Genomic DNA, 27,923 nt, shown 5'->3' on the forward strand with positions numbered 1-27,923 from the left:
TCCTTGTTCCTCTCCTCCTCCCCACACCCCCACCTTACCTCCTTCCCCTCCCCGTAGCACCTGTATATGTTTGTACAGATTTATTACTCTATTTTACTTGTACATATTTATTATTCTATTTATTTTGTTAACGATGTGCATCTAGCTTTCATTCTATTTGTTCTGACGACTTGACACCCGTCCACATGTTTCGTTTTGTCGTCTGTCTCCTCTTCTAGACTGTGAGCCCGTTGTTGGGTAGGGACCGTCTCTTTCTGTTGATGACTTGTACTTCCCAAGCGCTTAGTACAGTGCTCTGCACACAGTAAGCGCTCAATAAATACGACTGAATGAATGAATATGACAGCACAACCAATTTTGCAACATTCAGTTGGTTTCCAGGGAATCTTTAGTAGACTTCTTGACTTGGTGTCTGTCTAGCTCTTTACCTGCCAACCTCTAAATGACTCTCTTCATGCTTGACAGTCTCCTTTCTTTACTAGCTAGTTAGATATGCTCTTCATTGAGTGTTTACTAGGTACCAAACACTGTAGTAAGTGTTGGAATGAATAAGAGATCAACTGTTCTGACAGGATCACTTCCAGTGTAAGCTGGGGAGGACCAACACCTAGCTGGGACAAATAAATTACAAGACAGTGGGAGCAAAGCAGCTTGGCTTAGTATATACAGCTCGGGCCTGGAATCAATCGTATTTATTGAGCGCTTACTGTGTGCACAGCACTGTACTAAGCACTTGGGAAGTACAAGTTGGCAACATATAGAGACAGTCCCTACCCAACAGTGGGCTCACAGTCTAGAAGGGGGAGACAGAGAACAAAACCAAACATACTAACAAAATAAAATAATAGAATAGATATGTACAAGTAAAATAAATAGAGTAATAAATATGTACAAACATATATACATATATACAGGTGCTGTGGGGAAGGGAAGGAGGTAAGACGGGGCGATGGAGAGGGGGACGAGGGGGAGAGGAAGGAGGGGGCTCAGTCTGCTCGGGGGGTCAAGTCAGAAGGACCTGGGTTCTAATCCTAGCTCTGCCACAAGCCTGCTGTGTTACCTTGGGCAATTTGCTTAACTTCTCTGGGCCTCAGTTATCTCATCTGTAAAATGGGGATTAAGAGAGTGAGCCCCAGGTGGGGCAGGGACCGTGTCCAACCTGATTAGCTTGTATCTATCCCGGTGCTTAGAACAATGCTTGGCACAAAGTAAGCACCTAACAAGTACCATAATAATAATAATAATAATAATAATAATGGCATTTATTAAGTACTTACTATGTGCAAAGCACTGTTCTAAGCGCTGGGGAGGCTGTATATGTTTGTACATATTTATTACTCTATTTATTTTACTTGTACATATTTATTCTATTTATTTTATTTTGTTAATATGTTTTGTTTTGTTGTCTGTCTCCCCCTTCTAGACTGTGAGCCCGCTGTTGGGTAGGGACCATCTCTATATGTTGCTAACTTGTACTTCCCAAGCGCTTAGTACAGTGCTCTGCACACAGTAAGCGCTCAATAAATACGACTGAATGAATGAATACAAGGTGATCAGGTTGTCCCACGGGGGGCTCACAGTCCTAATCCCCATTTTACAGATGAGGTAACTGAGGCATAGAGAAGTGAAGCGACTTGCCCAAAGTCACACAGCTGACAATTGGCGGAGCCGGGATTTGAACCCAAGACCTCTGACTCCAAAGCTCGTGCTCTTTCCAATGAGCCATGCTGCTTCTCTGCATATATAATTACTATATTATTATATATAATAATTACTATTATTATGAGCAAAATACAGAGGCGAACAATATGAAGAAGGGACACCTCTGACGTTTGTCCTGCAGTGGGTCTCTGCTCTGCTTGAGCCCATTCTCTACTTCCTCACCCTGGGCTTCAAGGCTGTCCATCCCCTCGCCCCCTCCTACCTCACCTCCCCTCTCTCCTTCTCCAGCCCAGCCCGCACCCTCCGCTCCTCCGCCGCTAATCTCCTCACTGTACCTCGCTCTCGCCTGTCCCGCCGTCGACCCCCGGCCCACGTCATCCCCCGGGCCTGGAATGCCCTCCCTCTGCCCATCCGCCAAGCTCGCTCTCTTCCTCCCTTCAAAGCCCTACTGAGAGCTCACCTCCTCCAGGAGGCCTTCCCACACTGAGCCCCTTCCTTCCTCTCCCCGTCGTCTCCCTCTCCATCCCCCCCATCTTACCTCCTTCCCTTCCCCACAGCACCTGTATATATGTATATATGTTTGTACATATTTATTACACTATTTATTTATTTTACTTGTACATATCTATTCTATTTATTTTATTTTGTTAGTATGTTTGGTTTTGTTCTCTGTCTCCCCCTTCTAGACTGTGAGCCCACTGTTGGGTAGGGACTGTCTCTATATGTTGTCAACTTGTACTTCCCAAGCGCTTAGTACAGTGCTCTGAACACAGTAAGCGCTCAATAAATACGATTGATTGATTCCTCCTATTGCTTCTCTAGCTCTGCTGTTCCAGACATTATCTATCACAGCTTATCTTCCCCACTGGTCATCAAGGGCTCATCTTGGATTTCCGAGGCTTGCCTTTCCTTCACCCTCACTAGTTCCTTCACCCTGACTTCTTCGCCCATTCCGCTTTCCCATCTCTCCTTCTCTACAAGCTCCCATTCTCATCCCATTCCCAGTGCCCTACAAACAATAAAATTTTGCTGCCTAGAGAAGCAGCGTGGTGACTGAATGAACTGAATGAACGATAGAGCAACGGGCCTCAGAGTCAGAAGGTCATGGGTTCTATATGACCTTGGGCAAGTCACTTTACTTCTCTGGGCCTGGAGATTGAGACTGTGAGCCCCACATGGGACAGGGACTGTGTCCAACCCTATTTGCTTGTATCCACCCCCCAGTGCTTAGTACAGTGCCTGGCACACAGTAAACACTTAACAAATACCACAATTTTATATATTATTATTATTTCAATCAAATGTTTGGAAGTGCACAGACAGTGAAGCAGTGCAGCCTACTGGATAGAACATGGGCCTGGGTGTCAGAAGGACATCCTGGCTCCACCACTTGTCTGCTGTGTGATCTCGGGCAAGTCACTTCACTTCTCTGTGCCTCAGTTACCTCAGCTGTAAAATGGGGATTAAGACTGTGAGCCCTATGTGGAACAGGGGTGGTGTCCAAACTGATTAGCCTCTATCTATCCCAGAGCTTAGTACAATGCCTGGCACATAGTAAGAGTTTAACAAATACCATAAAGAAAAAGAAAAGAAAAAAGCCCCACCTCATTGTCCCTGATATCAATCAATCGATCATCAATCGTATTTATTGAGTGCTTCCTGTGTGCAGAGCACTGTACTAAGCGCTTGGGAAGTACAAGTTGGCAACATATAGAGACAGTCCCTACCCAACAGTGGGCTCACAGTCTAGAAGGGGGAGACAGAGAACAAAACCAAACATATTAACAAAATAAAATAAATAGAATAGGTATGTACAAGCAAAATAAATAGAGTAATAAATATGTACAATCATATATACATATATACAGGTGCTGCGGGGAAGGGAAGGAGGCAAGATGGAGGGGATGTAGAGGGGGACGAGGGGGAGAGGAAGGAAGGGGCTCAGTCTGGGAAGGCCTCCTGGAGGAGGTGAGCTCTCAGTAGGGTCCTGAAGGGAGGAAGAGAGCTAGCTTGGCGGATGTTGGGAGGGAGGGCATTCCGGGCCCGGGGGATGACGTGGGCCGGGGGTCGATGGCAGAACAGGCGAGAACGAGGCATGGTGAGGAGATTAGCAGCAGAGGAGCGGAGGGTGTGGGCTGGGCTGGAGAAGGAGAGAAGGGAAGTGAGGTAGGAGGGGGCGAGGGGATGGACAGCCTTGAAGCCCAGGGTGAGGAGTTTCTGCCTGATACGCAGATTGATTGGTAGCCACTGGAGATTTTTGAGGAGAGGAGTAACACGCCCAGAGCGTTTCTGGACAAAGACAATCCAGGCAGCGGCGTGAAGTATGGACTGAAGTGGGGGAGACACGAGGATGGGAGATCGGAGAGGAGGCTGATACAGTAGTCCAGACGGGACAGGATGAGAGCTTGAACAAGCAGGGTAGCGGTATGGATGGAGAGGAAAGGGCGGATCTTGACAACGTTGCGGAGCTGAGACCGGCAGGTTTTGGTGACAGCTTGGATGTGAGGGGTGAACGAGAGAGCAGAGTCGAGGATGACACCAAGGTTGCGGGCCTGTGAGACGGGAAGGATGGTAGTGCCGTCAACAGAGATGGGAAAGTCAGGGAGAGGGCAGGGTTTGGGAGGGAAGACAAGGAGTTCAGTTTTGGACATGTTGAGTTTTAGGTGGCCGGCAGACATCCAGATGGAGATGTCCTGAAGGCCAGAGGAGATGCGAGCCTGGAGGGAGGGGGAGAGAGCAGGGGCAGAGATGTAGATTTGGGTGTCATCAGCGTACAGATGATAGTTGAAGCCGTGATGTCCCGATATGTGCCGGGAACACTATCTTCCATACTTCCTAAGCACCTAGTGATGTACACCATTCTAAGAAGGGTGCTCAATAAACACTTTCTATTTCTACCTTCGAATTCTGTCCTCTCTCCACCATGACCTCTGGACACACTCAGCCTTTCTCAGGTTATCACAACCTATCCTCTCTCTGCCAATTCCTTCATCCCTTCACTCTCTTTAGAGTCCATGTCCTCACTTCTGCCATCTCAACCACACACTCAACTCCCTCACCCCACAATCCCTCCATCTTTCTCACCTCACTAACCCCCAGCCTTAGATCAACCCCAGAGGCCACAGCTGAGCCTGCTGGAGAAAAAAAATCCAAGCACTGAACTGACTTCTGCCACTTCACGGTCACTCTGTCCTGCTATGATATCGCTTTCATCTGGTTAGAAATTCTCCTATTCCTCCCTCAATTCCCTGGCCCACAGTTCCCGTTCCAAACGCCTTCCTGAAACCCCCAAAGGCCCTACAACTTCCCTCCCTAATCCTTAATGACCTCACCAGCTACAGTCTCAGTAAAAATAAACCATCAGACACAAAATTCCTGTAGTCTGTCCTTCCCCACTGCTCTACCACCCCTTCCACAATTTTATTTATTATTATCATTTCAATAATAATATCCAGTAGGCCACACTGCTTCACCGTCTGTGCACTTTCAAACATTTGATTGCTGAGGAGCTTGCCTCCTCAGCTGGACTCTCACAAAATCTCCCGCCTGTAATATAACTCTCCATCTATCCATTCCATCTCATCTCTTAAAAACACTTGCTCCCACCCTCCTGCTAAAAATGTATTATAATGGTATTTTCCAAGTGCCCCCAGGGAGAAGTACACTGTACTAACCTCTTCTAGAAGCCTCAGTCACATTCCCTGCCCACAAGAAGCTTATACTCTGAGGGAAAAATATTTACAAATGCAGAAATCTGAATTTATAATCTAAATGTCACCGAATATACATTCATCAATCAATTCACGGTATTTACTGAGTACTGACTGTGTGCAGAGCACTGTACTAAGCGCTTGGGAGCTGGTAAGCAAGTTCCCTGCCCGCGAAGACCTTACAGGGAGACAGACATTAAAATAAATTATGAACATGTACGTAAGGGCTATGGGACTGAGGCTGGAATGAATAACAAGCGCTTGAAGGGTACAGATCCACATGCATGGGTGACATGGGGTGGAGAGAATTGGAGGAAAGTGGAGGCAGCAGGTGTAGAAAACACACGAAGAGTTTGGAGAGGAATAGGTGGAAGAAGATAGGGTGAAAACTGCAAGGGAGCCATGGGGTCAAGAAAGGGTTTTTTTTAGGATGGGGATACGAGCAATTTTAAAAGCATTTCTTCTCCCACTCCCTTCTGCATCACCCTGGCACTTGGATTTGCTCTCTTTATTCACCCCTCCCTCAGCCCCACAGCACTTACGTACACATCCATAATTTATTTATTTATATTAATGACTATTTCTTCCTCTTGAGTGTAGGCTCCTTGTGGACATAGAACATATCTACCAACTCTGTTATATTCTACTCTCCCAAGTGCTTAGTAGAATGCTCGGCACACGGTAAGCGCTCAATAAATACGACTGATGGATTGGGAAAGACGTCACTGGCGAGTGAATGGCTGAAGACGGCAGACAGGGAGGGAAGAAGGCAGGAGGAAAGTGGGGCTGAGGATGGTGACCAGTTGATGCGACTTGGGGTGTTGGGGGAGATGGGATTTTAAAAAGGGACTTCGAAAGGTCACAAAAAACGGAGACCTCGGAAAATTGGGGAAGGAGAGAGCTCCAGGCTGGGAAAACATGAATGAGGGAATGGAAAAGCGCAAGGTACGGACAGAAACGTTAGTCTGGAAGGAACAAAGACAGTGAACTGAGATGTTCACTTACTCGCTCTCTCGGGAGTTTTCCCACTCCTTTGACTACACCTACCAACTCAAAGCAGACATCTTCCAAATCTACCATCCCCCATCTCCTCTTGCTTCCTCAACATCTCCACCTGGATAGCCCCTGAGCACTTCAAAGTCTACATGTCCAAAATGAATTTCCTCCCTGTCCCCCCAGTCCCATAATCTTGATGTCACCTGACTCATTAATAATAATAACGATAGCATTTATTAAGCGCTTACTGTGTGCAAAGCACTGTTTTAAGCGCTGGGGAGGTTACAAGGTGATCACGTTGTCCCTCGGGGGGCTCACAGTCTTTATCCCCATTTCCAGATGCAGGAACTGAGGCCCAGAGAAGTGAAGTGACTTGCCCAAAGTCACACAGCTGGCAATTGGCGGAGCCGGGATTTGAACCCATGACCTCGGACTCCAAAGCCCATGCTCTTTCCACTGAGCCACTCTGCTTCTCTATTGCAATTCAACTCTCGCAGCCAATCAGCTGGAAAAGCCAGCTGATTCTTCCCCAAAAGGCATTTCCTTGCTATGCCCTTTCTTCTCCACCCAAACCACCCCAGTTTCAAACACTTCTGCCTCCAGTCTCTCCCCGCTGCAGTTCAAACTCTGTGCATCTTCATCATCAATCGTATTTATTGAGCGCTTACTGTGTGCAGAGCACTGTACTAAGCGCTTAGTACACCACGACCCTCTATTCCTCAAGAACCTGTAAGAGCTGCCCAGCTCCCTCTACATCAAACAAAACTTCTTACCACTGGTTTCAAGGGTTTCCCCCAGCTCTCCCCATTTGGCCTTATCTGTATGCCGGTCTCGTCTTGCTCACTTCCGACCCTTCCTCATGACGCGTCCCCGGTCTAGAATTCTCCCGTCCCGCCTTGCCTCCAAAGCTCAGCCCTTTCCACCTTCAAAGGCCCTCCAAAATCCCATTTCCTGCAAGAAACCCTTCACAATGAAATCCCAACACCCCCAAGTTGTCTTAACTCAACAGCCACCTCCAGCATGTATTTTTTTACACCTGCAAGAGAAGGAACTAAGCAAACCGGAGGATTCAGGGAAAGTTGCTTATTGATCAAGGGTCAGGTACAAACTGGCACAAGCCTGAAGCACTAAGACCTGAAACAGAATAGACAATCACCTGGAAAAGGGGGTCTCAACGGCTAAGCAAGAGCTCCCTCTCCACAGGGAGAAGCCAAAGTTTGGCTCCCTCCGGAGAGAGTCGGGGGTCTTTTTCAAGGAGGAGGGGCAAAGGGGAAACCGAGGTACACTGACTAATCGAGAATGAAGGAACAAGGTGTGATAAGACCGAAGTACTGAACGAAAATAGCCTACGAGGGGGACTTAGCGAGTGGCCACCCCAGGAGCTCCCAACTGGATGGATGAATCAAACTGAGTTCATATTATATGCAAAGCACTGAACTAAGCAGTCTGTCAATCGTATGTACTGAGTGCTACGTTCGGAGCACTGTACTAAGCGCTTGGGAAAGTACAACACCACAACAGACACATTTCCAGCCCACAACAAGCTTAGTCTAGAGGGGGAGACAGACAGTAATATCAATAAATTACAGATATGTACATAAGTGTTGTGAGGCTGGGGGCGGGGGATGAGTAAATGGAGAAAGTCAGGGCTATGCAGAAGGGGTGGAAGAAGATGAAAGGAGGGCTTAATCAGGGAAGGCCTCCAGGAAGAGACATACCTTCTATAAAGCTTTTGACGGCGGGGGGAAGTCTCACTGTCTGTCAGATATGAGGAGGGAGGGTGTTCCAAGTCAGAGGCTGGATATGGGAGCAATGTCATCGGCGAAACAGACAAAATCAAGGTGCAGCGAAAAGGTTAGCATTAGCGGAGCAAAGTGTGCAGGCTAGGCTGAAGTAGAAAAGTAGTGAGGGTGCAAGGTGATAGAGTGCTTTAAAGCTAATGGTGAGGAATTTTTGTTTGTTGCGGAGGTGGATGGGCTACCACTGGAGTTTCTTGAGAAGTGGGGAAAACATGGCTTCAGAATACAACAGAGTTGGCAGACACATTCCCTGTCCACAGTGAGCTTAGCCTGGAGGGGAAGAGAGACATTAATATAAATTACAGCTATGTACAGAGGTGCTTTAGAGCGGAGGGAAGGATGAATAAAAAGTGAAAATCCAAGCGAGAGGGTGACGCAGGAGGGAGTTGGAGAAGAGGGAATGAGGCCGCATTCGGGGAAGGCCTCTTCTAGACTGTGAGCCCACTCTTCTAGACTGTGAGCCCACTGTTGGGTAGGGACTGTATATGTTGCCAACTTGTACTTCCCAAGCGCTTAGTACAGTGCTCCGCACACAGTAAGTGCTCAATAAATATGATTGATTGATTGATTGATGTGCTTTTAATATGGTTCTGAAGGAGGGGAGCGCGATTGTCTGTTGGATATGAAGAGGGACGGTGTTCCCTGCCTCAGGCCCGGAGTGGGTGAGAGGTCGGGGGTGAGATAAACGAGAATGAGGTACGGTGAGTAGATTGGCATTAAAGGAGCAAAGTGTGCAGGCTGGGTTGTAGTAGGAGCCCAGCGAGGAAAGGCAGGAGGAACAAGGTGAACTCTCGTCACCGTGGCTGAGCCCGTAGCTTTCTGGGGCACCGCTGCCAGTGGAGGTCCTGGGGGCTGAGCTCGCCAGATGCCCTCTCCCACAGGGCCCCCCGGACACCGAGGGCCTTGTGGAATGAACCCCCAATCCAGTTTGTCCTGACTACTACTGGCCACTCTGGATGTTCCCTGAGGCCAGCATGGTGGGCAGTCCGGGGACATCCGAGGGCAGAGGGGAGCAGGTCCATGGGTAGCTGCTCCCCAGGGGCTGGACGCAGGTGGGGACTAGCCATCCCTGGGTCCGTTGGGAGTTGGGGTTTGGCTTCAGGTTGACCTGTTGTATTACGGGGTAGGTGGGGAGATTTTCCAGGCTATCAGGCTGACCTTCGCTGGCAGAGTCAAGGAGAAATCCCTCCTTTTGGTCAGCTCTTACGATATACAACCACAACATCAGCATCCCTGAGTATTCAAGTATTTATTCTGATTACACTATTTATTCATCATCAATCGTATTTATTGAGCGCTTACTATGTGCAGGGCACTGTACTAAGCGCTTGGGAAGTACAAATTGGCAACATACACAGTCCCTACCCAACAGTGGGCTCACAGTCTAAAAGGGGGAGACAGAGAACAAAACCAAACATACTAACAAAATAAAATAAATAGAATAGATATGTACAAGTAAAATAAATAAATAAAGAGTAATAAATATGTACAAACATATATACATTTATTCAATCGTATTTACTGAGTGCTTACTGTGTGCAGAGCACTGTACTAAGCATTTGGGAAGTATAAGTTGGCAACATATAGAGACGGTCCCTACCCAACAACGGGCTCACAGTCTAGTAAATGTTATTCATCTGTCTCCCTCAGAGTGTAAGCTCCCTGTGGGCAGGGAACGTGACTTGTGTTTCCGTTGCCCTTGATAATAATAATAACAACTGTGGTATTGGCTAAGAGTACTTACTTTGTGCCAAACACCGAATTAAGCACTGGAGTGGATGCAAGACATCCCACATGGGACTCACGATCTAAAAGTAGGAGGGAGACCAGGTCTTGAACCCCCATTTTGCAGGTGACGGAAGTGAGACACAGAGAACTGAAGTGACTTGTCCAAGGTCACACAGCAGGCAAGTAGCAGAGATGGGATTAAAAAGCAGGTCCTCCGCCTCCCAGGACCTCTTTCCACTAGGCCGTGCTGCTTTCCCAAGTGCTTATTACCCACTCAGTGGGTGCTCAATAAATACCTTTACTCCTACTAGTTTCCCGAGTAGGCCAACTACTGTATACAGTCAGCTTTGGGATACCACATGTTTTCTTTGCACAATCTGGATATATGCTGGAAGTTCTTCCCACTCCATAAATGTGTTTGGGCTAATGGCAACTTTACAAGTTAGCACAAGCAGATTCAGTATAGGAGCAAACTGTTACGAGCCTGCTCGCGGAGTTGGTCAAAGTGTGATGCTGAAACGCTTCTCGGCGGCCTCTGCCTTACTGCATTTTATCTGACATTTTGGAAGCCAAAATATTGAATACGGTGAACAGTGAGTGGCAGAGGTATAAATCATTCTGCTAGTGGTTGGCATAACTATATAGGAAACGGACATATCACAACAGGAATATCAATCACTGTGCTATCTACCCCCCTACTCCATTAATTCCCTCTGAGTCAGAGGTTACTGAAACACAGTTTTCCCGTGAGGTTTCACAAGAACGCAATCCCACTATAGGAAAACTGGGTGAAGAGGGCAGATATGGAGGGTGGAGTGAGTTGGCTTTGAAGCCGACTCTGAGTTTTTATTTGATGTGAAGGGACATGGGAAGCCAGTGGAGGGTTTTGAGGAGTGGAGCTGTGTGCTGAGCGACACTTCAAGATGCTTTGTGCAGTGGCAGGTGGTAAAGACAGGAGAGACGAGAGGTTTAGGCGGGGAGTCTAGCAAGGAGGCTGATATGGCAGTCTAACAGCATCACGTACCTGAGTATTAGCTGTCTGGGTGGAGAGGAAGGGGAAAATCTTGGAGATACTGTGTAAGAAGCAGCACCCGGATCTGGCAGTAGATTGAAAATGAGAGGTAAAGGACGGCAAGGATGATGAGGTTGAGGGCTTCAAGGACAGGGAGAACAGTGGTGATAGCGACGGATCATCATCAATTGTATTTATTGAGCGCTTACTGTGTGCAGAGCACTGTACTAAGCGCTTGGGAAGTACAAGTTGGCAACATATAGAGACAGTCCCTACCCAACAGTGGGCTCACAGTCTAAAAGGGGGAGACAGAGAACAAAACCAAACATACTCACAAAATAAAATAAATAGAATAGATATGTACAAATAAAATACATAAATAGAGTAATAAATATGTACAAACATATATACATGTGCTGTGGGGAAGGGAAGGAGGTAAGATGGGGGGGATGGAGAGGGGGACGAGGGGGAGAGGAAGGAAGGGGCTTAGCCTGGGAAGGCCTCCTGGAGGAGGTGAGCTCTCAGTAGGGCCTTGAAGGGAGGAAGAGAGCTAGCTTGGCGGATGGGCAGAGGGAGGGCATTCCAGGCCCGGGGGAGGACGTGGGCCGGGGGTCGATGGCGGGACAGGCGAGAACGAGGTACGGTGAGGAGATTAGCAGCAGAGGAGCGGAGGGTGCGGGCTGGGCTGGAGAAGGAGAGAAGGGAGGTGAGGTAGGAGGGGGCGAGGGGATGGACAGCCTTGAAGCCCAGGGTGAGGAATTGACGGATGTAAAAAGTTAGGAGTGACGGATGGTTGCTTTAGGTAAGTTGAGTCTGAGGTGTCAAGTGAAGATGTCTTTGAGGCAAGAGGGAGAAGCAGCGTGGCTCAGTGGAAACAACACAGGCTTGGGAGTCAGAGGATGTGAGTTCTAATCCTGGCTCTGCCACTTGTCTGCTGTGTGACCATGGGCAAGTCATTTAACTTCTCTCTACCTCAGTTACCTCACTTATAAAATGGGGATTAAGGCTGTGAGCCCCATGTGGGACAACCTGATTACCTTGTAACTACCCTAGTGCTTAGAACAGTGCTTGGCACACAGTGAGCGCTTAACAAATGCCATCATTATTATTATTATTACTATTATTAAGAGGGGTAGGGGTGACCAGTGCTTAGAACAGTGCTTTGCACATAGTAAGCGCTTAATAAATGCCATTATTATTATTATTGGATGACAGGGGCAGGCATTTTTTGAGTGCTTACTGTGCGGAGAGTCCTGTTCTAAGCGCTCGGTAGAGTACAATACAGCGGCGTAAGTAGACCTTATCCCTGCCCTCCAAGAGTTGTGTGGGAGACTCACTCAACTGTATTTATTGAGCGCTTACTGTGTGCAAGAGCACTGTACTAAGCGCTTGGCAAGTACAATTCGGAAACAGACAGAGGCAATCCCTGCCCACAACGGGCTCACGGTCTAGAAGGGGGGAGACAGACATCAAAACATGTAAACAGGCATCGATATAAACAAACAGAATTATAGATCACATCAAAACAGGCATTAATATAAATAAACAGAATTCTATCGTATTTATTGAGCGCCTACTGTGCGCACAGCACTGCACTAAGTGCTTTGTAGATTTATACACAAGTGCTGTGAGGTAGGGAGGGGAGCAAAGGGAGCGAGTTGGGGCGATGGGGAGGGGGAGCTGAGGAAAGGGGGTGCTTAGTCTGGGAAGGCCTCTTAGAGGAGGTGCGCCGTCAGTAGGGCTTTGAAGGGGGGAAATGTGATTTTTTGGCAGATTTGAGGAGGCAGGGTGTTCCAGGCCAGGGGGAGGATGTGGGCCGGGCAGTCCAGTGGGGGTAGATTTGGGAGCCATCTGCACAGAGGAAGTAGCTGAAACCACGTGAGCATGAGTCTCCGAGAGCACAGAGTGAGAACAGTAGCACCACACAGTAAAAGGATCGGAGATGTGTGGATTGAGTAAGTGAAACCGAGGAGCAGAGAGGAAGGAGAAGCAGGTTTGTACAGCGTGACTACAACCGTGGTCCCGACAGTGATTCCGGGAGGATGGATCGGTCCACGGTACTAAAGGCAGCAGAGCGGTCGAGGAGGATGAGAAAGAGGTTTAGCCCTTGAGATCTGCCTGTAAGGAAGTCACCGGTGACCTTAGAAAGCACAGTCTCAGTGGAGTGGAGGGGTCTAAAGCCTGAACGCAGCGGTAGAAAGGAATCAAAGGGAGCGGGGGGTTTTCTGAGAGCTGTTCCAAGAGTTGGGAAAGGAATGGGAGGAGGGAGATGGGGGGGATGGCTGGAGGAGCTCGAGGAATCGAGACAGGGAAGGGGCAGAACTGCATTGATTCTGCTTACCGCTCCGCCCAACGGCCTCGCGACATCCTGGAGCCAGTTTTTAACCACTCTACACGGTTCTGGCTCAGCGGCTCTGTGTAACAGAGCACAGCTGCAGTGGCAGCCAAGCGTTTCTTCAGGGGTGGACAGGATGTGGGTTGAGGGGGAAGCTCTTCGCCCATGTTCAGCCCAGAAGGGCATATCTTTGTGTCTTCTCGAACCCGAAAAAGAGAAACAAGTTGATGGAAAGTACCGGAAGCTAAACTGGTAACGGGGCCGATTCTCTTCATACCCAGACCCCTGTTCTCATCACCAAGCGACACTGCCTCTCTGCCCCAGTGACGTTTTCATTTAAGTACACGGCATTATTAACGTTATTTACTAAGTGCCAAAAAATTACGACGGATGAGAGAGCAGCCTCTTAATCTGACTTTTAGGACCAGAGATACAACTGAGTCGTCACTCCCGTCCCGAGCATCCATCCATCATCATCAATTGTATTTATTGAGCGCTTACTGTGTGCAGAGCACTGTACTAAGCGCTTGGGAAGTACAAGTTGGCAACATATAGAGACAGTCCCTACCCAACAGTGGGCTCACAGTCTAAAACAGAGCAACTTCTGTGGCTGCAGAAAGAAAGGCAGCAGGGGTAACTTTTTGCCTCCGGGTTCTTTAAGGGCAAGACCTGTCGATCCCTGAGACCGCCGAAGCATCTTGGCCCCCCTATAGTCTATATCCTAACACTTGAACCAACCTAGCATCAAATTACCCAACAAAACGGACTAGAAGCGAGGTGCTAGACACTGCATTAAGTGCTGGGGTACAATTAAAGATAATCAGGTTGGACACAGTCCCTGTCCCACAGAGGGCTCACAGTCTTGATCCCCATTTTATAGATGTGGTAGTTGAGTGCTCACTGGCCCCAGTCTCTCCGAATAAAACGGCCTCTCTTCCTATAGTAATTTTTGTAATTTTTTGAGCACTTACTAAGTGCAGAGAGCACTGTACAACTCATCTAGGTCCACGGAGGGAAGAGGAAAGCGGCTTGTTGCCACCATGCTGGGTCACACAGACACATCTCCAGAGTTCAGTATCGTCTTAAATCGCCTCTTTCCATGGCTTTCTTCTTCCTTTTCCACTCTCTGCTCTGGGAGCTGGGAAATGGAGGCTGGGGGGAGGGTGGGGACTCGGTATGGCAGTGCAGTTGTTCTGTGGCTTGCCCACATTGTGGGATCCTGGCCCATCCTCCACCCACTTCCCTTCAATTTCCCTACGAGTCCCCAAGACAACATAAAAATACCTGCCAATACAATACCATCCAGCAGCCACACTTAATCACTCCCTTCAGGACAGACACTCAGGGGTGAAGAAAACACAGCCAACCGCTAACAAAGCAACACTTGTTTTCCATATAGATGGCTAATGATATTTGGTCGGCAACAACATTTTAGTCTATTTTTCTAGCCCTGGTCATAAGACTCTCACTGGCCTTTTTGCCCCAACTCGCCAAGGAAGAAATAGATTTGGCTATCTTTTACTGAAACCGGCCACCTTTACTTCTTCATCAACCAGTGTATTCTGGTGTACCCAATGCAAACTACAGCATCCCCTTTCTTCAACTTTCAACTGTCAGCCACGTCGACTGGTCAGTCAATCAATCGATGGTATTTATTGAGCACTTACTGCACGCAGATCACTATACTAGGCAGTTGGGAGAGGACGGGGGTGTAGGTAATCATGATCCTTGCCCTCAAGGAGTTCAGCACTTAGAACAGTGCTCTGCAAATGCCATTATTATTATTATTATTATTATGGAACGTGTCTGCTAATTCTCTTGTACTGCAATAATAATAATAGTAATAATAACGAAGGCATTCTTTAAGCGCTTACTATGTGCAAAGCACTGTTCTAAGCGCGGGGGAGGTTACAAGGTGATCAGGTTGTCCCATGGGGGGCTCACAGTCTTCATCCCCATTTTACAGATGAAGTCTCCCAAGTGTACTATAGTCTCCCAAGTGCTTACAAGAGTGCTCCGCATAGTAAGCGCTCAATAAAAACCATTGACTGATGGATTTAAACTGGTTAAAAACAAGATCGCTAGTGATCGAAGAACTGAATCATGTAAATTCATTCAGTCAATCGTATTTATTGAGCGCTTACTGTGTGCAGAGCACTGGACTAAGCGCTTGGGAAGTACAAAACCAGGTTGACTCTGCCAGGGAAAAGCACCGCTTCCAAGTCGGAACTTTGAGCGCATTAATTCTCTAGTTTAAAAACCAAACAGCGAAAAAAAACGCATTATTTAAATGTTAAACAACAGAGGATACGAAGTGTATGGCGTTTTTTGCAAATTCTCATGCAGGAAAGCCCAGGAAAAATGAACGGCTGAGAAGGCATTGTACAAGTTTAGTGATTCTTCCGGGGCTGTGATGGCTGGACCCGCCATCAGACCCACGCGTGCTCACAGCCTTTAGTTCGCCTTGCCAGCCCAGGACCTGGCGATGCACAACTGAAAAACTGAAGCTGACTTCCCTACGGAGGGGCACTGGACTAAACAGGGGCAGGGGACACCTGGTAGACGCCGCTAGAAAGGCACATTGAACCATCTCCTCCCCCGAACGCAGTGGGAGGGGGTGGAAATACACAAATTTGGCAATCTTCATGAAAGTGAAATCAAGTCAGACAGCCACCGACGTTTTGTGTGGCTGGGCTTGTGGCTTCTGCTTGTGCCAGAGGAAAGAAATGATCTCAAGAAGCCAACGCGATAGGGTGTAGCGTGTTGGTTAGAAGCCATTTGGGCAACACCCTTAGCTGCAGCTACACATTTAAAACTCCTCCACTGAATGTGGGAGGGAACAGATGCCTGGGTTACCTCTCTTAAACCATGTTGGGTTTTTGGATCTTTTTTTTTTAAGGGATCTAAGTGCTCACTAGGTGCCAAGCACTGGGGCAATCAATCAATCAATCAATCGTATTTATTGAGCACTTACTGTGTGCAGAGCACTGTACTAAGTGCTTGGGAAGTACAAGTTGGTAACATATAGAGACGGCCCCTACCCAACAGTGGGCTCACAGTCTAAAAGGGGGAGACAAAGAACAAAACCAAACATACTAACAAAATAAAATAAATAGAATAGATATGTACAAGTAAAATAAATAAATGAGTAATAAATATGTACAAACATATATACATATATACAGGTGCTGTGGGGAAGGGAAGGAGGTAAGATGGGGGGGATGGACAGGTTGGACAAACAGTCCCTGTCCGGTGGGCTCACCATCTAACTAGGAGGGAGAATAGGAATGAATCATTGTCTAGATGGGGAAACTGAGGCACAGAGAAGTTAAGTAACTTGCACAGAAGGCAAGTGGCACAGATGGGGTTAGAACTTAGGTCCTACGACTCCCAGCTTTTTTTTTTTTAACAGTCTGTTAAGCCCTAACTGTGTGTCAGGGACTGCTCTCAGCGCTGGGGAAGACCCAAACAAATCCGGTTGGACACGGTCCGTGGCCTGTCTGAACCCCCATTTTATGGATAAGTGAGGCACAGAGAAGTTAAACGACCTACCCAAGGTCACACAGCAGACAAGCAGCGGAGCCGGGATTAGATTCCCCAGTCCACGCTCTTTCCACCAGGCTTGATTTGATTTCTGGTCTCGAGTTCCCCACAAGGGCAGAATCCCATTTAAAACACAGATTCCCTTTCCAAGGGCATCTCCCACTATCCTAGGCCCTTAGGAAGGGCTGGCAGGGGCAACTAGAAGCCCAGAACCTCTGAATCAAGAAGCCATCCCCAATGACGTCCCAGAATCCGAGGGGAGAATTCCCGCTCCATCCATTCATTCATTCAATCGCATTTATTGAGCGCTTACTGTGCGCAGAACACTGGACTAAGCACTTGGGAAGTACAAGTTGGCAACATCTAGAGACGGTCCCTACCCAACCGTGGGCTCACAGTCTAGAAGGGGGAGACAGACAACAAAACAAAACATATTAACAAAATAAAATACATAGAATAAATAGGTACAAATCAAATAGAGTGGATTTCATCCACTCATCCACTCCATTCATTCATTCAATCGTATTTATTGAGCACTTACTGTGCGCAGAGCACTGGACTAAGCGTTTGGGAAGTACAAGTCGGCAACATCTAGAGACGGTCCCTACCCAACGGTGGGCTCACAGTCTAGAAGGGGGAGGCAGAGAACAAAACAAAACATATTAACAAAATAAAATAAGTAGAATAAATATGTACAAATAAAATAGAGTAATAAAATATAAAAATAAATAAATAACAGGCTTAACAGACTGTTAAAAAAAAAAAAAAAGCTGGGAGTCGGAGGACCTAAGTTCTAACCCCATCTGTGCCACTTGCCTTCTGTGTGACCTTGGGCGAGTCACTTAACTTCTCTGTGCCTCAGTTTCCCCATCTAGACAACGATTCATTGCTATTCTCCCTCCTAGTTAGACGGTGAGCCCACCGGACAGGGACTGTTCGTCCAACCTGGTGGTCTAGTATCTGCCCCAGTGCTTGGCACCTAGTGAGCACTTAGATCCCTTAAAATCCAGCGCTTAGAACAGTGCCTGGCACATAGTAAGCGCTTAATAAATGCCATTATTATTATTATTAAAATAAAAATATAAAAATAAAACATATTCAAGTACTGTGGATGAAGTCCAGGACTCGGAATTACCCCAAGTCCTACAGAGCCTAAACTACCGCTGACTTGCGGCTTAAACTATCGGCAGCGTCGGTAAACTGGGGGTCCCCCGGGCTTTTAGGCCAACCAGGAAGAACTGAAATATTTGTTTGTGGTTTGCGCTGCTGAAAACGCGATGGCAAAAAAAACCAAAAAACTGAAAGCGTCATTCCCCCTCCTCACCCCACGCCCAGTCAACCAATTTTTCCTTAATGTGGGACTCGACAAAACGCCGCTCCGACACGATACGGGAACAAGGGGCCTACAAGGAATCCAGCTTTGCAACCCCTTGGCTGAAAAATGTAGGCGTGCTGGGCGCCTCCTGGACCTTCTCTCTGCGGCCACTGTCTTTGGGGGAAGACCACCAAAAAATATGCTCGCCACCAGCTAAAGGTGGTATTTACTGAGCGCCTACTGTGTGCAGAGCACTGTCCTAAGCGCAAATCCCTCGGCACCCAGGGCTGAGACCTACGGAAGGCCAAAGCGCTTCAGTTAAAGCTTTCCACCCACAAGCATTCATCTTCAGACCCGAGGAATATTTTCTTTCGGCGCCGAAGGCAGATTCAATCGTATTTATGGAGCGCTTACTGTGTGCGGAGCACTGTACTAAGCGCCTGGGCCGTACAAGTCAGCAACATATAGAGACGCTCCCTACCCGACAACAAAACAAAGCATGTAGGCGGGTGTCAAAATCGTCAGAATGAATAGAATTAGAGCTCTGTGCACATCATTAACAAAATTAATAGAATAGTAAATTCTATTCTATTCTACTATTCTAATAGTAAATTCAGCGCTTAGAACAGTGCACATAGTAAGCGCTTAATAAATGCCATTAAAAAAATATGCACAAGTAAAATAGAGTAATAAGTCTGTACAAATATAAATACAGGTGCTGTGGGGAGGGGGAGGAGGTAAGGCGGAGGGGATGGAGATGAAAAAGGGGGCTCAGTCTGGGAAGGCCTCCTGGAGGAGGTTCAGCGCTTGCTGTGTGCAGAGCACTGTACTAAGCGCTTGGGAAGTACAAACCGTCAACATATAGAGACGGTCCCCACCCAACAACGGGCTCACAAGCCAACCCGCCCCGCACTGCTAAATAATAATAATAATAATGATGGCCTTTATAAAGCGCTTACTATGTGCAAAGCACTGTTCTAAGCGCTGGGGAGGTAACGAGGGGAAGTGATCCCATCTAATGTTTCCCTCCCTCCGCCCACCTTCGAAAAAGATCAGTTTTCTCCTTCCAGTTTTGCCACGGGAGAGATGTGGGCAGGGCGAGCTTTCCCAGCGCTCAGTCCAGCGCTCCGCACCCGGGAAACGCTCAATAGATAGGACTGATTGATGGGGGGGGGGGGGGGGGGATAATAATAATAATAATAATGGCATTTGTTAAGCGCTTACTATGTTCAAAGTACCATTCTAAGCGCTGGAATACAAGGTGATCAGGTTGTCCCACATGGGGCTCCCAGTCTTCATCCCCATTTTACAGATGAGGCCATGAGGCCCATTCAACTGAAGCAGCGTGGCTCAGTGGAAAGAGCCCGGGCTTTGGAGTCAGAGGTCATGGATTCAAATCCCGGCTCCGCCACTTGTCAGCTGGGTGACTCTGGGCAAGTCACTTCACTTCTCTGTGCCTCAGTTACCTCATCTGTAAAATGGGGATTAAGACTGTGAGCCTCCCCCGTGGGACAACCTGATCACCGTGTAACCTCCCCAGTGCTTAGAACAGTGTTTAGCACATAGTAAGCGCTTAATAAAAGCCATCATTATTATTCATTCATTCAATCGTATTTATTGAGCGCTTACTGTGTGCAGAGCACCGTACTAAGGCCCAGAGCAGCTAAGTGACTTGCCCAAGGACACACATCTGAAAAGGGGCAGAGTCAGGATTAGAACCCATGACCTCTGACTCCCCAGCCCGGGCTCTTTCCACTGAGCCACGCTGCTTCTCTTTGGAGTCAGAGGTCAGGGGTTCAATCCCGGCTCCGCCAACTGTCAGCTGTGTGACTTTGGGCAAGTCACTTCACTTCTCTGGGCCTCAGTTCCCTCATCTGGAAAATGGGGATGAAGACCGTGAGCCCCCCATGGGACAACCTGATCACCTTGTAACCCCTCCAGCGCTTAGAACGGTGCTCTGCACATAGTAAGCGCTTAATAAATGCCATTATTATTATTATTATTCTCTATTTATTGAGCACTGTGTGCAGAGCACTGTACTGAGTGCTTGCACTGTACTATGGCCCAGAGCAGCTAAGTGACTCGCCCAAGGGCACACACTTGCTAAGGGGCAGAGGTGGGATTTGAACCCACGACCTCTGACTCCCCAGCCTGGGCTCTTTCCACTGAACCACGCTGCTTCTCTATTTATTGAGCGCTCACTGTGTACAGAGCACTGTACTAAGGCCCAGAGCAGCTAAGTGACTCACTCAAGGACACACAGCTGATAGGGGGCAGAGCCGGGATTCGAACCCATGACCTCTGACTCCCCAGCCCGGGCTCTTCCCACTGAGCCCTGCTTCTTCCCTATTTATTGAGCGCTCACTGTGTGCAGAGCACTGTACTGAGCGCTTGCACTATACTAAGGCCCAAAGCAGCTAAGTGATTCGCCCAAGGACACACATCTGAAAAGGGGCAGAGCCAGAATTAGAACCCATGACTTCTGACTCTTCAGCCCAGGTTCTTCCCACTGAGCCACGCTTCTTCCCTATTTATTGAGCGCTCACTGTGTGCAGAGCACTGTACTGAGCGCTTGCACTACACTAAGGCCCAAAGCAGCTAAGTGATTCGCCCAAGGACACACATCTGAAAAGGGGCAGAGCCGGGATTAGAACCCACGACCTCTGACTCTCCAGCCCGGGCTCTTTCCACCGAGCCCCGCTTCTTCCCTATTTATTGAGCGCTCACTGTGTGCAGAGCACTGTACTGAGCGCTTGCACTATACTAAGGCCCAAAGCAGCTAAGTGATTCGCCCAAGGACACACATCTGAAAAGGGGCAGAGCCGGAATTAGAACCCATGATCTCTAACTCCCCAGCCCGGGCTCTTTCCACTGAGTCACGCTGCTTCCCTATTTATTGAGCGCTCACTGTGTGCAGGGCACTGTACTGAGCGCTTGCACTCTATTAAGGCCCAAAGCAGCGAAGCGACTCGCCCAAGGACACACATCTGAAAAGGGGCTGAGCCGGAATTAGAAGCAGAGCACTGTACTAAGTGCTAGCACCGTACTAAGGCCCAGAGCAGCTAAGTGACTCACTCAAGGACACACAGCTGATGAGGGGCAGAGTCGGGATTCGAACCCACGACCAATAACTCCCCAGCCCGGGCTCTTCCCAATGAGCCACGCTGCCTCTTGGGGGGACGGTTGGGGAGGGGCTTTCCGAAGGGGGGAAAAAAAGGAAGCTTTCTGTGGGCAGGAATTGGGAGTCATTCATTCATTCAATCGTATTTATTGAGCGCTTACTGTGTGCAGAGCACTGTACTAAGCGCTTGGGAAGGTCAAGTTGGCAACATCTAGAGATGGACCCTACCCAACAGCAGGCTCACAGTCATTCATTCATTCAATCGTATTTATTGAGTGCTTACTGTGTGCAGAGCACTGTACTAAGCGCTTGGGAAGTCCAAGCTGGCAACATCTAGAGACGGTCCCTACCCAACAGCGGGCTCACAGTCATTCACTCATTCAATCGTATTTACTGAGCGCTTACTGTGCGCAGGGCACTGTACTAAGCGCTTGGGAAGGTCAGGTTGGCAACATCTAGAGACGGTCCCTACCCAACAGTGGGCTCACAGTCATTCATTCATTCATTCATTCGTATTTACTGAGCGCTTACTGTGTGCAGGGCACTGTACTAAGCGCTTGGGAAGGTCAAGTTGGCAACATCTAGAGACGGTCCCTACCCAACAGTGGGCTCACAGTCATTCATTCATTCATTCATTCGTATTTATTGAGCACTTACTGTGTGCAGAGCACTGTACTAAGCGCTTGGGAAGTCCAAGTTGGCAACATCTAGAGACGGTCCCTACCCAACAGCGGGCTCACAGTCATTCACTCATTCAATCGTATTTATTGAGCGCTTACTGTGTGCAGAGCACTGTACTAAGCGCTTGGGAAGTCCAAGTTGGCAACATCTAGAGACGGTCCCTACCCAACAGCGGGCTCACAGTCTAGAAGGGGGAGACAGACAACAAAACATATTAACAAAATAAAATAATAGAACAAATATGTACAAACAAGATAAATACAGTAATAAATACCTACAAACGTATATACATATATACAGGTGCTGTGGGGAGGGGAAGGAGGTAAGGCGGGGGGGATTCATTCATTTAATCGTACTTATTGAGCGCTTACTGTGTGCAGAGCACTGTACTAAGCGCTTGGGAAGGACAAATTGGCAACATCTAGAGACGGTCCCTACCCAATAGTGGGCTCACAGTCATTCATTCAATCGTAGTTACTGAGTGCTTACTGTGTGCAGGGCACTGTACTAAGCGCTTGGGAAGTCCAAGCTGGCAACATCTAGATCTAGAGACGGTCCCTACCCAACAGTGGGCTCAACAGTGGGCTCAAAGTCATTCATTCAATCGTATTTATTGAGCGCTTACTGTGTGCAGAGCACTGGACTAAGCGCTTGGGAAGTCCAAGTTGGCAACATCTAGAGACGGCCCCTACCCAACAGTGGGCTCACAGTCATTCATTCATTCATTCAATCGTATTGCTTGTGCGCTTACTGCGTACTAAGCGCTTGGGAAGTCCAAGCTGGCAACACATAGAGACGGTCCCTACCCAACAGCGGGCTCACAGTCTAGAAGGGGGAGACAGAGAACAAAACAAAACATATTAACAAAATAAAATAACCAATCAATCGTATTTACTGAGCGCTTACTGTGTGCAGAGCACTGGACTAAGCGCTTGGCAAGGTCAAGTTGGCAATCAATCAATCCTATTTATTGAGCGCTTACTGTGTGCAGAGCACTGGACTAAGCGCTTGGCAAGGTCAAGTTGGCAATCAATCATATTTATTGAGCGCCTACTATGTGCAGAGCACTGGACTAAGCGCTTGGCAAGGTCAAGCTGGCAATCAATCATACTTATTGAGCGCCTACTATGTGCAGAGCACTGGACTAAGCGCTTGGGAAGGTCAAGTTGGCAACATCTAGAGACCCAACGGCGGGCTCGCAGCCTAGAAGGGGGAGGCGGACAACAAAACCAAACATACTAACAAAATAAAATAACCAATCCATCGTATTTACTGAGCGCTTACTGTGCGAAGAGCACTGTACTAAGCGCTTGGGAAGGTCAAGTTGGCAATCAATCATATTTATTGAGCGCTTACTATGTGCAGAGCACTGGACTAAGCGCTTGGCAAGGTCAAGTTGGCAATCAATCATATTTATTGAGCGCTAACTATGTGCAGAGCACTGGACTAAGCGCTTGGCAAGGTCAAGTTGGCAATCAATCATACTTATTGAGCGCCTACTATGTGCAGAGCACTGGACTAAGCGCTTGGCAAGGTCAAGTTGGCAATCAATCATATTTATTGAGCGCTTACTATGTGCAGAGCACTGGACTAAGCGCTTGGCAAGGTCAAGTTGGCAATCAATCATACTTATTGAGCGCCTACTATGTGCAGAGCACTGGACTAAGCGCTTGGCAAGGTCAAGTTGGCAATCAATCATATTTATTGAGCGCTTACTATGTGCAGAGCACTGTACTAAGCGCTTGGCAAGGTCAAATTGGCAATCAATCATATTTATTGAGCGCCTACTATGTGCAGAGCACTGGACTAAGCGCTTGGCAAGGTCAAGGTGGCAATCAATCATATTTATTGAGCGCCTACTATGTGCAGAGCACTGGACTAAGCGCTTGGGAAGGTCAAGTTGGCAATCAATCATACTTATTGAGCGCCTACTATGTGCAGAGCACTGGACTAAGCGCTTGGGAAGGTCAAGTTGGCAACATCTAGAGACCCAACAGCGGGCTCGCAGCCTAGAAGGGGGAGGCGGACGACAAAACAAAACATATTAACAAAATAAAACAATCAATCAATCGTACTTATTGAGCGCTGTGTGCAGAGCACTGGACTAAGCGCTCGGGAAGGACAAGCTGCACAAATAAAGATGCACAAATAAAAGAAATAAATGAAGAGAGCGGTAAATGCTCACCGGGCGGCGCGCGCAGGTCCCGGGTGCGAAAGCTGCAACAAAGGACTTCCGCTCCGCGCCGCTTACGCGGCGACTTCGTGTCTGCGCGCGGCCGCGCGCGCACGCGCACGCGCGCCCGCCCCGCCGGGCGGGGCGGGGGCGCGCACGCGCGCGGGCGGGGTCACGTGGGCGGCGCGGGCCCAAGCCTCGCGAGATCGGGGCGGCGCCGCGGAGGCAGCTGGGTAAGCGATCGCGCCTCCGGCCCGGCCGGGCGGGCCTCAAGGGGGCGCGGCCCCCGACCCCCGACCTCTGACCCCCGACCTCTGACCCCGTGACCTCCCCCACCCCGTGAGGGGAGACGGATTCCCGGGAAAACCCGGCCCAGCCCCCGGGATTCCGAGGGTTCTCCCGTTTCCCAAGCCCAATTTGGACTTCCCAAGCGCTTAGTCCGGTGCCCTGCCCACAGTGAGCGCTCAATAAATACGATTGAATGAATGAATGAATTCAATAAATACGATTGAATGGATGGGTGGATGAATGAATGAATTCAATCGTATTTATTGAATTAAAGAAATTCAGTGAATCATCAATCGTATTTATTGAGCGCTTACGATGTGCAGAGCACTGGACTAAGCGCTTGGGATGAATGAGTTTAATAATAATTACTGATTAATTAACTTGTACTTCCCAAGGGCTTAGGCCAGTGCCCTGCACACAGTGAGCGCTCAATAAATACGATTGAATGAATGAATGAATGAATGAATTCAATAAATACGATTGAATGGGTGGATGAATGAATGAATTCAATCGTATTTATTGAATTAAATGCATTGAATGAGTGAGTTTAATAATAATTATTGATTAATTAACTTGTACTTCCCAAGGGCTTAGTCCAGTGCCCTGCACACAGTGAGTGCTCAATAAATACCTTTGAATGAATGGATGAATGAATGAATGAATTCAATAAATACGATTGAATGATTGAATGGATGAATGAATGAATTCAATCGTATTTATTGAATTGAATAAATTTATTGAATGAATGAGTTTTATAATAATTATTGATTAATTAACTTGTACTTCCCAAGCGCTTAGGACAGTGCTCTGCACACAGTAAGCGCTCAATGAATACGATTGATTGATTGATTGATTAATAATGTTGGCATGATTTCCCCAGGAAAACCCAGCCCAGTCCGCGGAATTCCAAGGTTTATCCCATTTCTCAAGCCCAATTTGCCCTTCCCAAGCGCTTAGTCCAGTGCCCTGCACACAGTGAGCGCTCAATAAATACGATTGAATGAATGAATTCAGTCGTATTTATTGAATTGAATGAATGAGTTTAATAAGGTTGGCATGATTTTCCTGGAAAACCCAGCCCAGCCCGCAGAATTCCAAGGTTTATCCTATTTCCCAAGCCCAACTTGTACTTCCCGAGCGCTTAGTCCAGTACCCTGCACACAGTGAGCGCTCAATGCATACGATTGAATGAATGAATGAATTCAATAAATACGGTTGAATGAATGAATGGATGGGTGGATGAATGAATGAATTCAATCGTATTTATTGAATTAAATAAATTCAGTGAATCATCAATCATCATCAATCGTATTTATTGAGCGCTTACTATGTGCAGAGCACTCTACTAAGCGCTTGGGATGAATGAGTTTAATAATAATTACTGATTAATTAACTTGTACGTCCCAAGGGCTTAGTCCAGTGCCCTGCACACAGTGAGCGCTCAATAAATACGATTGAATGAATGGATGGATGAATGAATGAATTAAATAAATACGAATGAATGGATGGATGGATGAATGAATTCAATCGTATTTATTGAATTAAATGCATTGAATGAATGAGTTTAATAATAATTATTGATTAATTAACTTGTACTTCCCAAGCGCTTAGTCCAGTGCCCTGCACACAGTGAGCGCTCAATAAATACCTTTGAATGAATGGATGAATGAATGAATGAATTCAATAAATACGATTGAATGATTGAACGGATGAATGGATGAATGAATGAATTCAATCGTATTTATTGAATTAAATAAATTTATTGAGTGAATGAGTTTAATAATAATTATTGATTAATTAACTTGTACTTCCCAAGCGCTTAGGACAGTGCTCTGCACACAGTAAGCGCTCAATAAATATGATTGATTGATTGATTGATTAATAATGTTGGCATGATTTCCCCGGGAAAACCCAGCCCAGCCCGCGGAATTCCAAGGTTTATCCTATTTCCCAAGCCCAATTTGTCCTTCCCAAGCGCTTAGTCCGGTGCCCTGCACACAGTGAGCGCTCAATACATACGATTGAATGAATGAATGAATGAATTCAGTCGTATTTATTGAATTGAATGAATGAGTTTAATAAGGTTGGCATGATTTCCCGGGAAAACCCAGCCCAGCCCGCGGAATTCCAACGTTTATCCTATTTCCCAAGCCCAACTTGTACTTCCCAAGCGCTTAGTCCAGTGCCCTGCACACAGTGAGCGCTCAATACATACGATTGAATGAATGAATGAATTCAATCGTATTTATTGAAAGAATGAGTTTAATAATGTCATGATTTCCCGGGAAAACCCAGCCCAGCCCGCGGAATTCCAAGGTTTATCCTATTTCCCAAGCCCAATTTGGACTTCCCAAGCGCTTAGCCCAGTGCCCTGCACACAGTGAGCGCTCAATATATACGATTGAATGAATGAATGAATTCAATCGTATTTATTGAATTGAATGAATTTATTGAATGAATGAATGAGTTTAATAATGTTGACATTATTTCCCGGGAAAACCCAGCCCAGCCCGCGGGATTCCGAGGTTTATCCCACTTCCCAAGCCCAACTTGTACTTCCCAAGCGCTTAGTCCGGTGCCCTGCACACAGTGAGCGCTCAATACATACGATCGAATGAATGAATGAATGAATGAATTCAATCGTATTTATTGAATTAAATTTATTGAATGAATGAGTTTAATAATTATTATTAATTAATTAACTTGTACTTCCCAAGCGCTTAGTCCAGTGCTCTGCACACAGTAAGCGCTCAATAAATACGATTGATTGATTGATTAATAATGTTGGCATGATTTCCCAGGAAAACCCAGCCCAGCCCGCAGAATTCCAAGGCTTATCCAATTTCCCAAGCCCATTTTGTCCTTCCCAAGCGTTTAGTCCGGTGCCCTGCACACACTGAGTGCTCAATACATACGATTGAATGAATGAATGAATTCAACCGTATTTATTGAATTGAATGAATTTATTGAATGAATGAGTTTAATAATGTTGGCATGATTTCCTGGGAAAACCCAGCCCAGCCCGCAGAATCCCAAGATTAATCCAATTTCCCAAGCCCAATTTGGACTTCCCAAGAGCTTAGTCCAGTGCCCTGCACACAGTGAGCGCTCAATAAATACGATTGAATGATTCATTCATTCATTCAGTCGTATTTATTGAATTGAATGAATGAATGAGTTTAATAATGTTGGCATGATTTCCCGGGAAAACCCAGCCCAGCCCGCGGGATTCCGAGGGTTCTCCCATTTCCCAAGCCCAACTTGGATTTCCCAAGCGTTTAGTCCAGTGCCCTGCACACAGTGAGCGCTCAGTAAATACGATTGAATGATTCATTCATTCATTCAATCGTATTTATTGAATTGAATGAATGAATGAGTTTAATAATGGTATTATTTTCCGGGAAAACCCAGCCCAGCCCGCAGAATTCCAAGGTTTATCCGATTTCCCAAGCCCATTTTGTCCTTCCCAAGTGCTTAGTACAGTGCCCTGCGCACAGTGAGCGCTCAATACATACGATCGAATGAATGAATGAATGAAGTCAATCGTATTTATTGAATTG

At 47.2% G+C, this 27,923-nt stretch overlaps 1 protein-coding gene across 2 annotated transcripts in view; it reads right to left on the reverse strand.

Moving 5' to 3' along the window:
* Positions 1 to 24,162, reverse strand: part of ZBTB1 (zinc finger and BTB domain containing 1) — a 59,828-nt gene extending 35,666 nt beyond the window's left edge. For both annotated transcript variants that reach the window (XM_038765495.1, XM_038765494.1), the window contains exon 1: positions 24,088 to 24,162. The gene's annotated coding sequence lies outside the window, so the exon portion shown is untranslated. The remainder of the gene's footprint in view (positions 1 to 24,087) is intronic.
* Positions 24,163 to 27,923: the final 3,761 nt, after the last annotated feature.

Source organism: Tachyglossus aculeatus, chromosome 23 (genome assembly GCF_015852505.1).
Source record: "Tachyglossus aculeatus isolate mTacAcu1 chromosome 23, mTacAcu1.pri, whole genome shotgun sequence".
NCBI classification, from domain to species: Eukaryota; Metazoa; Chordata; class Mammalia; order Monotremata; family Tachyglossidae; genus Tachyglossus; species Tachyglossus aculeatus.